At 44.6% G+C, this 13,945-nt stretch overlaps 1 protein-coding gene across 1 annotated transcript in view; it reads right to left on the reverse strand.

Annotated features, from left to right (window-relative positions):
• Positions 1-13,945, reverse strand: part of LOC147118223 (uncharacterized) — a 186,110-nt gene that overhangs the window by 153,052 nt on the left and 19,113 nt on the right. The window lies entirely within an intron of this gene.

The raw sequence follows: 13,945 nt of genomic DNA on the forward strand, positions 1-13,945 counted from the left end.
GCCTTTCATGGGGGGTCACATTAGTAGCCGTTGAAAGCAATGATCTAATGGAATGCAGGGCATCAGGCAGTACCATTTCCCACTGTGTATTCTTAAGGTTCCAGGATGTCAAAGCCAACATAACTGCCTTCCAGATCACCCCATTGTATCATTCGCACTGTCCATTACCCTGGGGGTTATACGGGGTAGTTCTACTAGTAGAAATTCCCCGACTCTGAAGGTATTCCTTCAACTGGGAAGACATAAAAGAACTTCCCTGATCCGAATGGATATACGCAGGCATCCCAAAGATGACAAAAAGTTGAGTCAAACATTTGATAACTGTAGCAGCTGATACATCTGCGCAAGGAAAAGCAAAAGGAAACCTTGAAAACTCATTCACAACAGTAAATATGTATCGATTTTGAGTCGTTGAAGGAAGAGGCCCCTTAAAATCAATGCTCAGACGTTCAAAAGGAGAAGTAGCCTTTATAAGATGAGCTCGTTGAGGCTTAAAGAAATTCGGTTTACACCGAGCACAGATAGAACATGATGAAGTCATCCGCTTGACGTCTTCAACTGAAAAGGGCAAATTCTTACTGCGTACGAAGTGTATCATCCTCGTAACCCCAGGATGACATAAGGCATTGTGAAGATTAATAAGCGTATCTCCGTGAATCACAGAACAATATGCCCTCGACAGTGCATCAGCAGCAACATTATCCTTCCCCGGATGATAAACTATATCAAAATGGTAACATGCCAACTCAATCCTCCACCTCATTATTTTATCATTTTTGATCTTTCCAAAATGTTTAACATCAAACATAAAGGACACAGATTTTTGATCGGTTACCAACGTGAAATGTCGCCCCGATAAATAATGTCTCCATTTACGCAGTGCTTCTACTATTGCATATGCCTCTTTTTCTATTGAAGAATGTCTTATTTCACTATTGTTCAATGTACATGAGAAAAAGGCCACAGGTCTTCCATTCTGGTTCAGAGTAGCCCCAATTGCAAAATCAGAAGCATCCATCTCAATCACAAAGGGAACCTGCTCATCAATAGAATGCACAACTGCTCCTAAGATATCCTTTTTTAAATTATCAAAACATGTCCTGGCCTCCCATGATAGACGATATGTTGTAACCCGAATAAGGGGCCGGATCTTCTGTGAAAAATTTGCAATCCAATTAGAATAGTAAGAAAACAGTCCAACAACTCGTTGCAAAGCCTTAGAATTAGTAGGATAAGGTAAATCGATCAATGGTCGCAAACGTTCTGGATCTGGTTTAATCTTATTTCCCGAGATAATATACCCCAGTAGATTTACCTCAGTAGTCAAAAAGATACACTTCTCTTTATTAAAAGTTAAACCAACTTTTTCCGCAGCTTGAAGGAATCTTTCTAAATTAGAATCATGCTCCACCCTTGATTTACCACACACCGTGATATCATCTAAATATGAAAAGGTGTCAGAGAGAGAGTTATCACTTATAAAAGCATCCATTGTCCGTTGAAAACAAGCAACACCATTAGTAACACCAAATGGTATTCGGCAACACTGATACAGCTTTCCACCAGCCTCAAAGGCTGTATATGGTTGATCCCTCTTAACAATAGGAATCTGATGATAAGCACTCTTTAAATCAATAGTGCTAAAAAACTTATACTGAGATACTTTGTTGATAAGCTCATCAATCTTAGGCAAAGGGTACGCATCTAATTGAGTATACCTATTAATAGTTTGAGAGTAGTCTATCACCATTCGTTTCTTATGTCTCTCATTAGTGGTGACAGCTACCTGAGCCCACCAAGGCGAACAACTAGGTTCAATGATTCCTTCCAATAAAAGACGTTTGACTTCAGAATTAATAAATTCTCTATCCTGACTGCTATACCTTCTTGACTTGGTAGCAATTGGCTTACAATCCGGCATCAAATTGGAAAAAAGTGATAATGGAGAAATGGATAAAGAAGTTAATCCACAAATGGATAAGGGTGGCTTAGTCCCTCCAAACGAAAGACTGAGAGACTCATGTAATTTAAGCACATCATGACCAATCAAAATATCCGCACAAAGATTAGGCAAAACAGATAGGCGTATATCAGTATACGTATTGCCTAGAAGAATTAATTTCACAAGGCAACAACCAGCTACTTGTGAAGTAAAGGTCGTCTGAGCCATACACACCTGATAAGTAACAGGCAAGATTTTCAAACACTTTTCCTTCGCAAACTGAAGACTTATAAAACTCTCGGTACTGCCCGTATCTATGAGAGCCTTCACTTCTAACCCATTAACTTGGGCCATAACTATAGCTTTGTTTAGGCCATGAGCAAATGCAGCAGAAATTGATGCAATAAACGCCCTCTCTACAGGTTGAATAGTCGCAGAAGAGGAGGTAATTGAACCTAATGATTTACAAACACGTGCATAATGACCTCTCTTTCCACATTTACTACACACAGCCTCCCGGGCAGGACACTTCAAACGAGGATGCCGGACGTTCCCACAAAAATAACACTTCTGAATCCTAGAGGCAACAGCCGCTGAAGTAGAAACTGTTTCAGAATCTAGTAAACCACTCCCATTAAGTCCACCTAATTCTTTTTCGTCCAGAACTGCCGAAACCACAGTCGCAGGTCGATTAGAAAGAGCATAAGAATCCGAACTTCTCTGAGCCATATCCAATGTAGAAGCTTGCTCAAAAGCACTCTTGACATCCAAAGTCTTATTTTCTAACAACCGCTGACGAATTGATCTACAGTAGTCCATTAATAAAAGCATCCCGTACCGATTCTTCCTTATATTCTTCGGCCGTCACAGCTTTATAATTACAGTTAGCACTAAGGTGCCGAAGTGCTTGTAAATAAGTATCCAAAGATACTCCCACCTGCTGCCTACGGGCAGATAGAAGATAACGTGCAAATACCTCATTCTTTGGTTTAACAAAAATCTTCTCCAATGTAGAAATAGCCAATTCGTAAGTTTTACAGTCCAAAATATACTTATACACATCCGGAGCAATGTAGTTGATCAGCATATTCAGCTTATTCAGAGACTCTTGTTCCAACACACCCAAAAAGTTTGTAAATGTACAATACCAATGTTTCCATTTATCATCCACTCCTGCAGAATTAGGGTCAGCATTGAATCGTTCTGGTTGAAGATATCGCTCCATTCTGATAAAAAGTTAATAAATTGAGATAAAGAATAGATTTGCCTTTCTAATCTAGGCTTTATTAACTTTAAAAATCCAGTAGCACATCTTTCAACACCAGTCTCCAACCATGACTGGAGAGAACTGAATTTAAGATGGCCACCACAAATCACCTGACATCCACTACCAATGAGTTTACAGCATATATCTCAAGGTAGAAACAAACAACCAATTACAATACTTCTTACTAACACAGAGAACAACCACCCCATTCACCAATCACAATACTTCTTATTAAACATAGGAAATAATCACCACAGAGTCCCACTCTGGAGACTTGAGCACGTAATCTAGGCTGACACGCCAGGGCAGTACTGAGGGAGAGCTGCTCTGTCAGACGTGCCATCTTTCAGATGCGACATTAAACCGCTGCCCCGTCTGCCCTCTCAGCTGGGTGTAAAAGATCCCGTGGCTGCTATTTTAAAAAACAGAAGGGAGAAAGGATCTCGACTTGGAAGATCAGGAAGTAGATGTGAAACTGTAATGTCGCTTGAAATGATTGTAAGACTGAATTTAACTGTGACTGTAATAATTGTGTTTTGTAGGTAACAGAGCGTGGGAAAAACCAGTACGAATCCAGTATGAGGTGATTTTGGTGGTGCCTCCTGTGTCACTACCACCACAACTACCATGCTTTACGGGTCTAACAGGACCTGTCCCATCAACCAACACGTTTTTAAGTACGAGCTGCACAGTTATGTGGCACAATTCAGACCCGACATTCCCCTATTGTTTGAGGGTATCAGTGAGCTCATGATACGACTGAACTCCTCCCTAAAGCATTTTTTATGTTTTGGAGCAAGACAACTGGAGAATAGATATTGAAATTGAAAGCAGAAGGGACAACACACACTGGTGGGATATTGGGCTTAATACATCAGCATGCCCTTAGGCTCCTATTATTTCACATGCTCTGGTTGTTCTCCAACTTGTAATCGTTTTGTATTTGAGATATGTAACCCATGTAGTAAAACTTTGAACTATGTAAGATCAGAAGTTTGTTTAAGATCTACCCAGTTAAACACAAATGTCACAAGGTAGGGAGTCAAAAATTGTTAGGACTAATAAGACAACATAGGGACAAACATGGAAATTCCTCATTGGATTAGGATAATTTCCCATGTACTGGTCATATCCCAACTTGTAGTAATGATGTGCTTACTATTCTACACCTGCTACCTGAAACACCTAAAGTCCAATGCCCAATCACATTTAAATATGATCACAGCCCAGAACATGTTAGAGTTACATAAACGGAAGAAAAATAATCCATTTGTAAGATTTTAGTTTTGAGGGGTCGGCAAATGCCTCGCCCTCAAGGTAGGGATATGTAGGATAGGGTGTACCTGTAGGATTTAGTAAACATTAATAAGATTCGATAACCATTCTAATATAACTATAATATGTGAAATTGTATGTTAAGAGCCTAAAAGCCTGTATAAAATGGAGAATGGCTGAGAGCAAAGCAGGATGGGATTATGCCAACCTGACTAAAAACCTCTGTTTAAAATTACTGAAGTAATGGAATGTTGTGCTAAGCTTATGGACATGAGGAATTCAGCAATATTATGCTTAAAAAGATAAAAACTAGAGAGATAGATAAGAACATAAGAAATAGGAGCAGGAGTAGGCCAATCGGCCCCTCGAGCCTGCTCCGCCATTCAATAAGATCATTACTGATCTGATCCTAACCGCCAATCCACTATCACAGAACCCTCTCCTGAATCTAACAGAATTAGACACACGAAATAGGAGCAGGATCAGGCTACACGGCCCCTGGGCCCGCTCTGCTACCCACAGGGCCATGACCGATCTGAACTTAGACTCATGTCCAAATTCCTGCCCGCTCCCCGTAACCCTTAATTCCCTTTACTTCAAGGAAACTGTCTATTTCTGTTTTAAATTTATGTAATGATGTAGCTTCTACAGCTTTTTGGGGCAGCATATTCCATGGACCTACCACCCTCTGAGTGAAGTAGTTCCTCCTCATCTCAGTTTTGAAAGAGCAGCCCCTTATTCTAAGACTATGCCCCCTAGTTCTAGTTTCACCCATCATCGGGAACATCCTCCCCGCATCCACCCGATCCAACCCCTTCACAATCTTATATGTTTCAATAAGATTGGCTCTCATTCTTCTGAACTCCAATGAGTAGAGTCCCAATCTACTCAACCTCTCCTCATATGTCCATCCCCGGGATTAACCGAGTGAACCTTCTTTGAACTGACTCGAGAGCAAGTATGTCCTTTCTTAAGTATGGACACCAAAACTGTACGCAGTATTCCAGGTGCGGTCTCAACAATACCTTGTACAACTGAAGCAATACCTCCCTATTTTTATATTCTATCCCCCTAGCAATGAAAGCCAACATTCCATTGGCCTTCTTAATCACTTGCTGCACCTGCATACTAACCTTTTGAGTTTCGTGCACCAGGACCCCCAGATCCCTTTGTACTTCAGTACTTTCCAGTTTCTTGCCATTAAGATAATAACTTGCTCTACGATTTTTCCTGCCAAAGTGCATAACCTCACACTTTCCAGTATTGTATTCCATCTGCCAAATCTCTGCCCACCTACTTAGCCTGTCTATGTCCCCTTGCAGGTTTTTAATGTCCTCCTCACTCACTACTTTCCCTCCCATCTTAGTATCATCTGCAAACTTTGATACGTTACACTCGGTCCCCTCCTCCAAATCGTTAATATAGATTGTAAAGAGTTGGGGACCCAGCACTGACCCCTGCGGAACACCACTAGTTACTGATTGCCAGTCTGAGAATGAACCATTTATTGGAGTTGGAGACATCCTTCATTGGTCCAGCTATAGGATGGACGGACTGTTTTGTCAACATTCTAGGAAGTGTTCTGTGAAAAGTGATCATCTGAGATAAGGGTACTTTGTAATGCATGGAGAAAAAGTCAGAAGGATCAAACAAGGTCATAAGATGGGTAACGAGGGAGCAAGACTTTTTACCAGGTGTTAGAGGGTTAATTACTGCCACGTCGGCAAAACGAGAGGGAAAAGGGTATAAAGATACAGGTTTTGAACATCGAAAGCAGCGCACCATGTAACCAGAGATTGATAGGAGCTTCGGTCAACAGAACACAGCAAGATCCCAAGGAAGCAGCATGGGTCAACGGAGCACAGCAAGATAAATCAGGAGACTTGCGCCGCGCTCACTCGGAAGGAATGCCGGGGTTTGAACGAACAGACTGCGACTATCTTCTTGTTAAGTATTACTTCTTTGTACTGGATTTTTAATTTTTAATAAACCTGTTTTACTGATACACAATATACCTGGACCCAGAGTGGTTTGTGTAGTCATGGACTGTTTTACAGATACACAATATACCTGTACCCAGAGTGGTTTGTGTAGTCATGGACTGTTTTACAGATACACAATATACCTGTACCCAGAGTGGTTTGTGTAGTCATGGACTGTTTTACTGACACGCAATATACCTGGACCCAGAGAGGTTTGTGTAGTCACGGACTGTTTTACTGACACGCAATATACCTGGACCCAGAGTGGTTTGTGTAGTCACGGACTGTTTTACTGATACACAATATACCTGGACCCAGAGAGGTTTGTGTAGTCGCGGACTGTTTTACTGATACACAATATACCTGTACCCAGAGTGGTTTGTGTAGTCGCGGACTGTTTTACTGATACACAATATACCTGTACCCAGAGTGGTTTGTGTGGTCACGGACTGTTTTACTGATACACAATATACCTGGACCCAGAGTGGTTTGGGTAGTCACGGACACATTATTGTAAGAGCTTTTGAAAGCTACATCAATCATCGGGAAAATGCTGGAATCCATTGTTAAGGAAGTGGTATCAAGTCACTTAGAAAATCATAACATGATTAGGCAGAGTCAACATGGTTTTATGAAAAGGAAATCGTGTTTGACAAATTTATTTAGTTTTTTGAGGATGTAACTATCAGCGAAGATAGAGGGAAAGCAGTGGATGTAGTATATTTGGATTTCCAAAAGGCATTCGATAAGGTGCCACATAAAAGGTTATTACACAAGATTAGGGCTCATGGGGTTGGGGGTAATATAGTAGCATGGATAGAGGATTGGTTAACAGACTGAAAACAGAGTAGGGATAAACAGATCTTTTTCAGGTTGGCAGGCTGTATCTAGTGGGGTGCCGCGTGGATCAGTGTTGGGGCCTCAGCTATTTACAATCTATATTAATGACCTAGATGAAGGGACCGAGTGTAATGTATCCAAATTTGCTGATGATACAAAGCTAGGTGGGACAGTAAGCTGTGAGGAGCCTTTGGACCTTCTGACAATCACCTTAATTCTGTGCCCTCTGGTTCTCGAGCCTTCCGCCAATGGGAACAGTTTCCCTCTATCTACTCTGTCCAGACCCCCTCATTATTTTGAACACCTCCATCAAATCTCCTCTCAACCTTCTCTGCTCTAAGGAGAACAACCCCAGCTTCTCCAGTCTCTCCACATAACTGAAGTCCCTCATCCCTGGTACCATTCTGGTCAATCTCCCCTCAACCTTCTCTGCTCTAAAGAGAACGATCCCAGCTTCTCCAGTCTCTCCACATAACTGAAGTCCCTCATCCCTGGTACCACTCTGGTCAATCTCCCCTTAACCCTCTCTGCTCCAAGGAGAACAATCCAGCTTCTCCAGTCCCTCCACATAACTGAAGTCCCTCATCCCTGGTACCATTCTGGTCCATCTCCCCTTAACCTTCTCTGCTCCAAGGAGAACAATCCAGCTTCTCCAGTCTCTCCACATCACTGAAGTCCCTCATTCCTGGAACCATTCTGGTAAATCATTTCTGCAGCCTCTCTAAGGTCTTCACATCCTTCCTAAAATGTGGTGCCCAGAATTGAACACAATAAGAAAAAAAGATAGACTTGTATTTATAAGAACATAAGAAATAGGAGCAGGAGTCGGCCATTCAGCCTTTTGAGCCTGCTCCGCCATTCAATGAGATCATGGCTGATCTTCTGCCTCAACTCCATTCACTGGCCCTATCGCCATATCCCTTGATGCCCTTACTAGTCAGAAATCTATCGACTTCTGTTTTGAATATACCCAATGACTGAGCCTCCACAGCCCTCTGGGGTAGAGAATTCCAAAGATTCACCACCCTCTGTGTGAAGAAATTTCTTCTCATCTCAGTCCTGAATGGCCTATCTTTATCTTGAGGCTGTGGCCCCTGGTTCTAGACTCCCCAGCCAAGGGAAACATTCTCCCAGCATCCACTCTATCAAGCCCTGTAATGATTTTGTATGCTTCAATGAGATCCCCTCTCATTCTTCTGAATTCAAGAGAATACAGGTCTAGTTTACTCAATCTATTCTCATACGACAGTCCTGCCATCCCAGGAATCAATCTCGTGAATCTTTGTTGCACTCCCTCTATGGCAAGCATATCCTTCCTTAGGTAAGGAGACCAAAATTGTACACAGTACTCCAGGTGTGGTCTCACCAAGGCCCTATATAATTGAAGGCAGCATTGGTGGTACTTCTCCAGTGCTTTGAGGTGCACTGGAGAGGTACCACCAACGCTGCCTCCGCAAGATCCTGCAAATCCATTGGCATGATAGGCGCACCAACGTCAGTGTTCTCGCTCAGGCCAACATCCCCAGCATCGAAGCTTTGACCACACTCGATCAGCTCCGATGGATGGGTCCCATTGTCCGCATACCCGATAGGAGACTCCCAAAACAAGCGCTCTACTCGGAGCTCTGGCACGGCAAGAGAACCCCAGGTGGGCAGAGGAAATGCTTCAATGACACCATCAAAGCCTCCTTGAAAAAGTGCAACATCCCCACCAATAGCTGGGAATCCCTGGCCCAGGACCACACAAAGTGGAGAAGAAGCATCCGGGAAGGTGCCGAACACCTCGAGTCTCTTTGCTGGGAGCAAGCGGAAGCCAAGCGTAAGGAGCGCACGTCAACCCAAGCACCCCACCCACCCACCCCTTCAACCACCGTCTGCCCCACCTGTGTGGACTCATCAGTCACCTGAGAACTCATTTTTAATGTGTAAGCAAATCATCCTCGGTTCCGAGGGACTGCCTAAGAAGAAGATATAATTGGAGTAAGACTTCATTACTCCTGTACTCAAATCCTCTTGTAATGAAGGCCAGCATACCATTTGCCTTCTTAACCGCCTTTCATGACCACTGGACGTCCCAAAGCGCTTTACAGCAAATGAAGTGCTTTTGAAGTGTAGTCACTGCTGTAATGTGGGAAATGCGGCAGCCAATTTGCGCACAGCAAGCTCCCACAAACAGCAACGTGAAAATGGCTATATAATCTGTTTTTTCGTCATGTTGATTGAGGGATAAATATTGGGCTCAAAACACTGGGAATAACGTATTCGAAATAGCACCACAGGATCTTTTACGTCCACCTGAGGGGGCAGACGGGGGCCTCGGTTTAACGACTCATCCATAAGACCGCACTTCCGACACTGCAGCGCTCCTTCATTACTGCCCCTCCGACAATACGGCTCTCCCACAGCATTGCTTCCCCCGACAATGCGGCGCTCCCGCAGTACTGCCCCTCCGACAGTGCGGCGCTCCCTCAGTACTGCCCCTCTGACAGTGCGGCACTGCCTCAGTACTGCCACTCTGACAGTGCAGCGCTCCCTCAGTACTGCCCCTCCGATAGTGCGGCACTGCCTCAGTACTGCCACTCCGACAGTGCGGCGCTCCCTCAGCCCTGCCCCTCTGACAGTGCGGCGCTCCCTCAGTACTGCCCCTCCAACAGTGCGTGGCTTCCTCAGCACTGCCCCTCCGACAGTGCGGCGCTCCCTCAGTACTGCCCCTCAGACAGTGCGGCGCTCCCTCAGTATTGCCCCTCCGACAGTGCGGCACTCCCTCTGCACCGCACTGGAGTGTCAGCCTCGCTTTATATGCTCAAGTCCCTGGAGCGGGATTTGAACCCACAACCTTCTGACTCTGCTATCCACTGAGCCACAGCTGACTCCAGTCTTTTACAGTTTCATCATAACTTCCTTGCTTTTGCACTCTACGCCTCTCCTAAAGCAGGGGAGTTATGATGAATTGTTAAACAGTTTTTTTGCAGAGTGACCCAGGCTGTCTGTAGGAAACAATTTTGCATTTGAAAGAAGCTTGTATTGTGAAGCTTGGATTTATAAATAGGGCCCAGTGCACAGAGCAAAGAGGCAATGATAAACTTGTAACAACAGAAAATGATGGAAACACTCAGGCAACATTTAATCTAATATAAGCTAATAGAATGTTGTTGTTTATTGCGAGGGAAACTGAATACAAAAGTAGGGAGGTTATGCTTCAGTTATACAGGGCATTGGTGAGACCACATCTGGAGCACTGTGTACAGTATTGGTCTCCTTATTTAAGGAAGGATGTAAATGCATTGGAAGTAGTTCAGAGAAGGTTTACTAGACTAATACCTGGAATGGGTGGGTTGTCTTATGAGGAAAGGTTGGACAGGCTAGGCTTGTATCGCTGGAGTTTAGAAGAGTAAGCGGTGACTTGATTGAAACATATAAGATCCTGAGGGGTCTGGACAGGGTGGATGTGGAGAGGATGTTTCCTCTTGTGGGAGAATCTAGAACTAGGGGTCACTGTTTAAAAATAAGGGGTCGCCCATTTAAGACAGAGATGAGGAGAAATTTTTCTCACAGAGGGTCGTGAGACTTTGGAACTCTCTTCCTCAGAGGGCAGTGGAAGCAGAGTCTTTGAATATTTTTAAGGCAGAAGTAGATAGATTCTTGGTAAGCAAGGGGGTGAAAGGTTATCGGGGGTAGGCGGGAATGTGGAGTAATCAGATCAGCCATGATCTTATTGAATGGCGGAGCAGGCTCGAGGGGCCGAGTGGCCGACTCCTGCTGCTAATTTGTATGTGACCTATGCCCATTAACTCCCAGATCCCTCTGTCCCTGCACACTGTTTAAAACTGTGCCATTAAGTGTATATTGCCTCTCCCTGTTCCTTCTGCCAAAATGCATCACCACACACTTCGATTGGGTCGATTGGGCTTATACTCGCTGGAGTTGAGAAGAATGAGAGGGGATCTCATTGAAACTTATAAAATTCTAACAGGACTAGACAGACTAGATGCAGGAAGGATGTTCCCGATGGTCGGGGAGTCCAGAACCAGGGGTCACAGTCTAAGGATAAGGGGTAAGCCATTTAGGACAGAGATGAGGAGGAATTTCTTCACCCAGAGAGTGATGAACCTGTGGAATTCTCTACCACAGAAGGCAGTTGAGGCCAATTCATTAAATATATTCAAGAAGGAGTTGGATATATTTCTCAAGGCTAAAGGGATCAAGGGAGAAAGTAGGGACAGGGTACTGAGTTTGGATGATCAGCAATGATCTCAATGAATGGCGAAGCGGGCTTAAGGGGCCGAATGGCCGACTCCTGCTCCATTTTTCTATGTTTCTCTGTATTAAATTCCCTCTGCCGCCTGTCTGCCCATTCTGCTAGCCTTTCCATGTCCTGTTGCAGTCGATTGATATCACCCTCACTGTCTGCCCATTCTGCTCGCCTTTCCATGTCCTGTTACAGTCGATTGGTATCACCCTCACTGTCTGCCCATTCTGCTCGCCTTTCCATGTCCTGTTACAGTCGATTGGTATCACCCTCACTGTCTGCCCATTCTGCTCGCCTTTCCATGTCCTGTTGCAGTCGATTGGTATCACCCTCACTGTCTGCCCATTCTGCTAGCCTTTCCATGTCCTGTTGCAGTCGATTGGTATCACTCTCACTGTTTGCCCATTCTGCTAGCCTTTCCATGTCCTGTTGCAGTCGATTGGTATCACCCTCACTGTTTGCCCATTCTGCTAGCCTTTCCATGTCCTGTTGCAGTCGATTGGTATCACCCTCACTGTCTGCCCATTCTGCTCGCCTTTCCATGTCCTGTTGCAGTCGATTAGTATCACCCTCACTGTTTGCCACACTCCCAAGTTTGGTGTCATCGGCAAATTTAGAAATTCTATGATGTGGAGATGCCGGTGTTGGACTGGGGTTGACAAATGTAAGAAGTCACACAACACCAGGTTATAGTCCAATGGCTTTATTTGAAATCACAAGCTTTCGGAGCGCTGCTCCTTCGTCAGGTGAAGTGAAGAGTTGCATATAAGCACAGCATATATAGTCAGAGAATACTGCCAGATGATTACAGGTAATCTTTCTAACTGCCCTTTATCACACCTCGGCAGAGAGATAATCACAGCAATCAAAGGTGTGAATGGTGTCCAAACAGGTCAGTCGGAAAACATTACATCAAAGAACAATGAGGTGGGGTCACAAGGGGTCAAATGTTGCAGATGCTGGGGTCTGTATGAAAAACAAAAAACAAACAAAAAACTATTTTTTTGCTGGAAATCACAGCAGGTCCGGCCACATCTGTGTAGAGAGAACAAGCCAACGACGACTCGAGTCTGGATGACTTTATGTCAGGTGGGGTTACATGTAGCGTGACATGAACCCAAGATCCCGGTTAGGCCGTCCTCATGAGTGCGGAACTTGGCTATCAGTTTCTGCTCGATGATTTTGCGTTGTTGTGTGTCTCGAAGGCCGCCTTGGAGAATGCTTACCCGAAGATTCACTTTGAGCCGGCAGTTTGTGGTGTCAATAGTAGCCATGATGTGGAGATGCCGGTGTTGGACTGGGGTGGACAAATGTAACTTCAAAGAAGTTATCCCCGGTGTTTTGAGCCCAATATTTATCCCTCAATCAACATGATGAAAAAACAGATTATCTGGTCATTATCACATTGCTGTTTGTTTCCCACATTACAACAGTGACTACACTTCAAAAGTACTTAATTGGCTGTAAAGCGCTTTGGGACATCTGGTGGTCATGAAAGGCGGTTAAGGCGGCAAATGGTATGCTGGCCTTCATTACAAGAGGATAAGAGTACAGGAGTAAAGAAGTCTTACTCCAATTATATCTTCTTAGGCAGTCCCTCGGAACAGAGGATGACTTGCTTACATGTTAAAAATGAGTTCTCAGGTGACTGATGAGTCCACACAGGTGGGGCAGATGGTGGTTGAAGGGGCGGGTGGGTGGGGTGCTTGGGTTGACGTGCGCTCTTTGCGCTTGGCTTCCGCTTACTCCCGGTGAAGAGACTCGAGGAGTTCGGTGCCTTCCCGGATGCTTCTCCTCCTCTTTGTGTGGTCTTGGGCCAGGGATTCCCAGGTGTCGGTGGAGATGTTGCACCTTTTCAAGAAGGCTTTGAGGGTGTCCTTGAAGCATTTCCTCGGCCCACCTGAGGCTCTCTTGCTGTGCCGGAGCTCCGAGTAGAGCGCTTGTATCGGGCATGCAGACAATGTGACCCGTCCATCAGAGCTGATCGAGCGTGGTCAAAGCTTCGATGCTGGGGATGTTGGCCTGAGTGAGAACACTGGAGAAGCTGGGGTTGTTCTGCTTAGAGCAGAGAAAGTTAAGGGGAGATTGACCAGAATGGTACCAGGGATGAGGGACTTCAGTTATGTGGAGAGACTGGAGAAGCTGGGGTTGTTCTCCAGAGCAGAGAAGGTTGAGAGGAGATTTGATGGAGGTGTTCAAAATCGTGAGGGGGTCTGGACAGAGTAGATAGAGGGAAACTGTTCACATTGGCGGAAGGCTCGAGAACCAGAGGACACAGATTTAAGGGGATTGTCAGAAGGTCCAAAGGCTCCTCACAGCTTACTGTCTCACCTAGCTTTGTATCATCAGCAAACTTGGATACATTACACTCGGTTCCTTCATCTAGGTCA

The sequence above is a fragment of the Somniosus microcephalus genome, chromosome 4 (assembly GCF_052327205.1).
Source record: "Somniosus microcephalus isolate GS21.2 chromosome 4, FLI_Smic_1.0, whole genome shotgun sequence".
NCBI classification, from domain to species: Eukaryota; Metazoa; Chordata; class Chondrichthyes; order Squaliformes; family Somniosidae; genus Somniosus; species Somniosus microcephalus.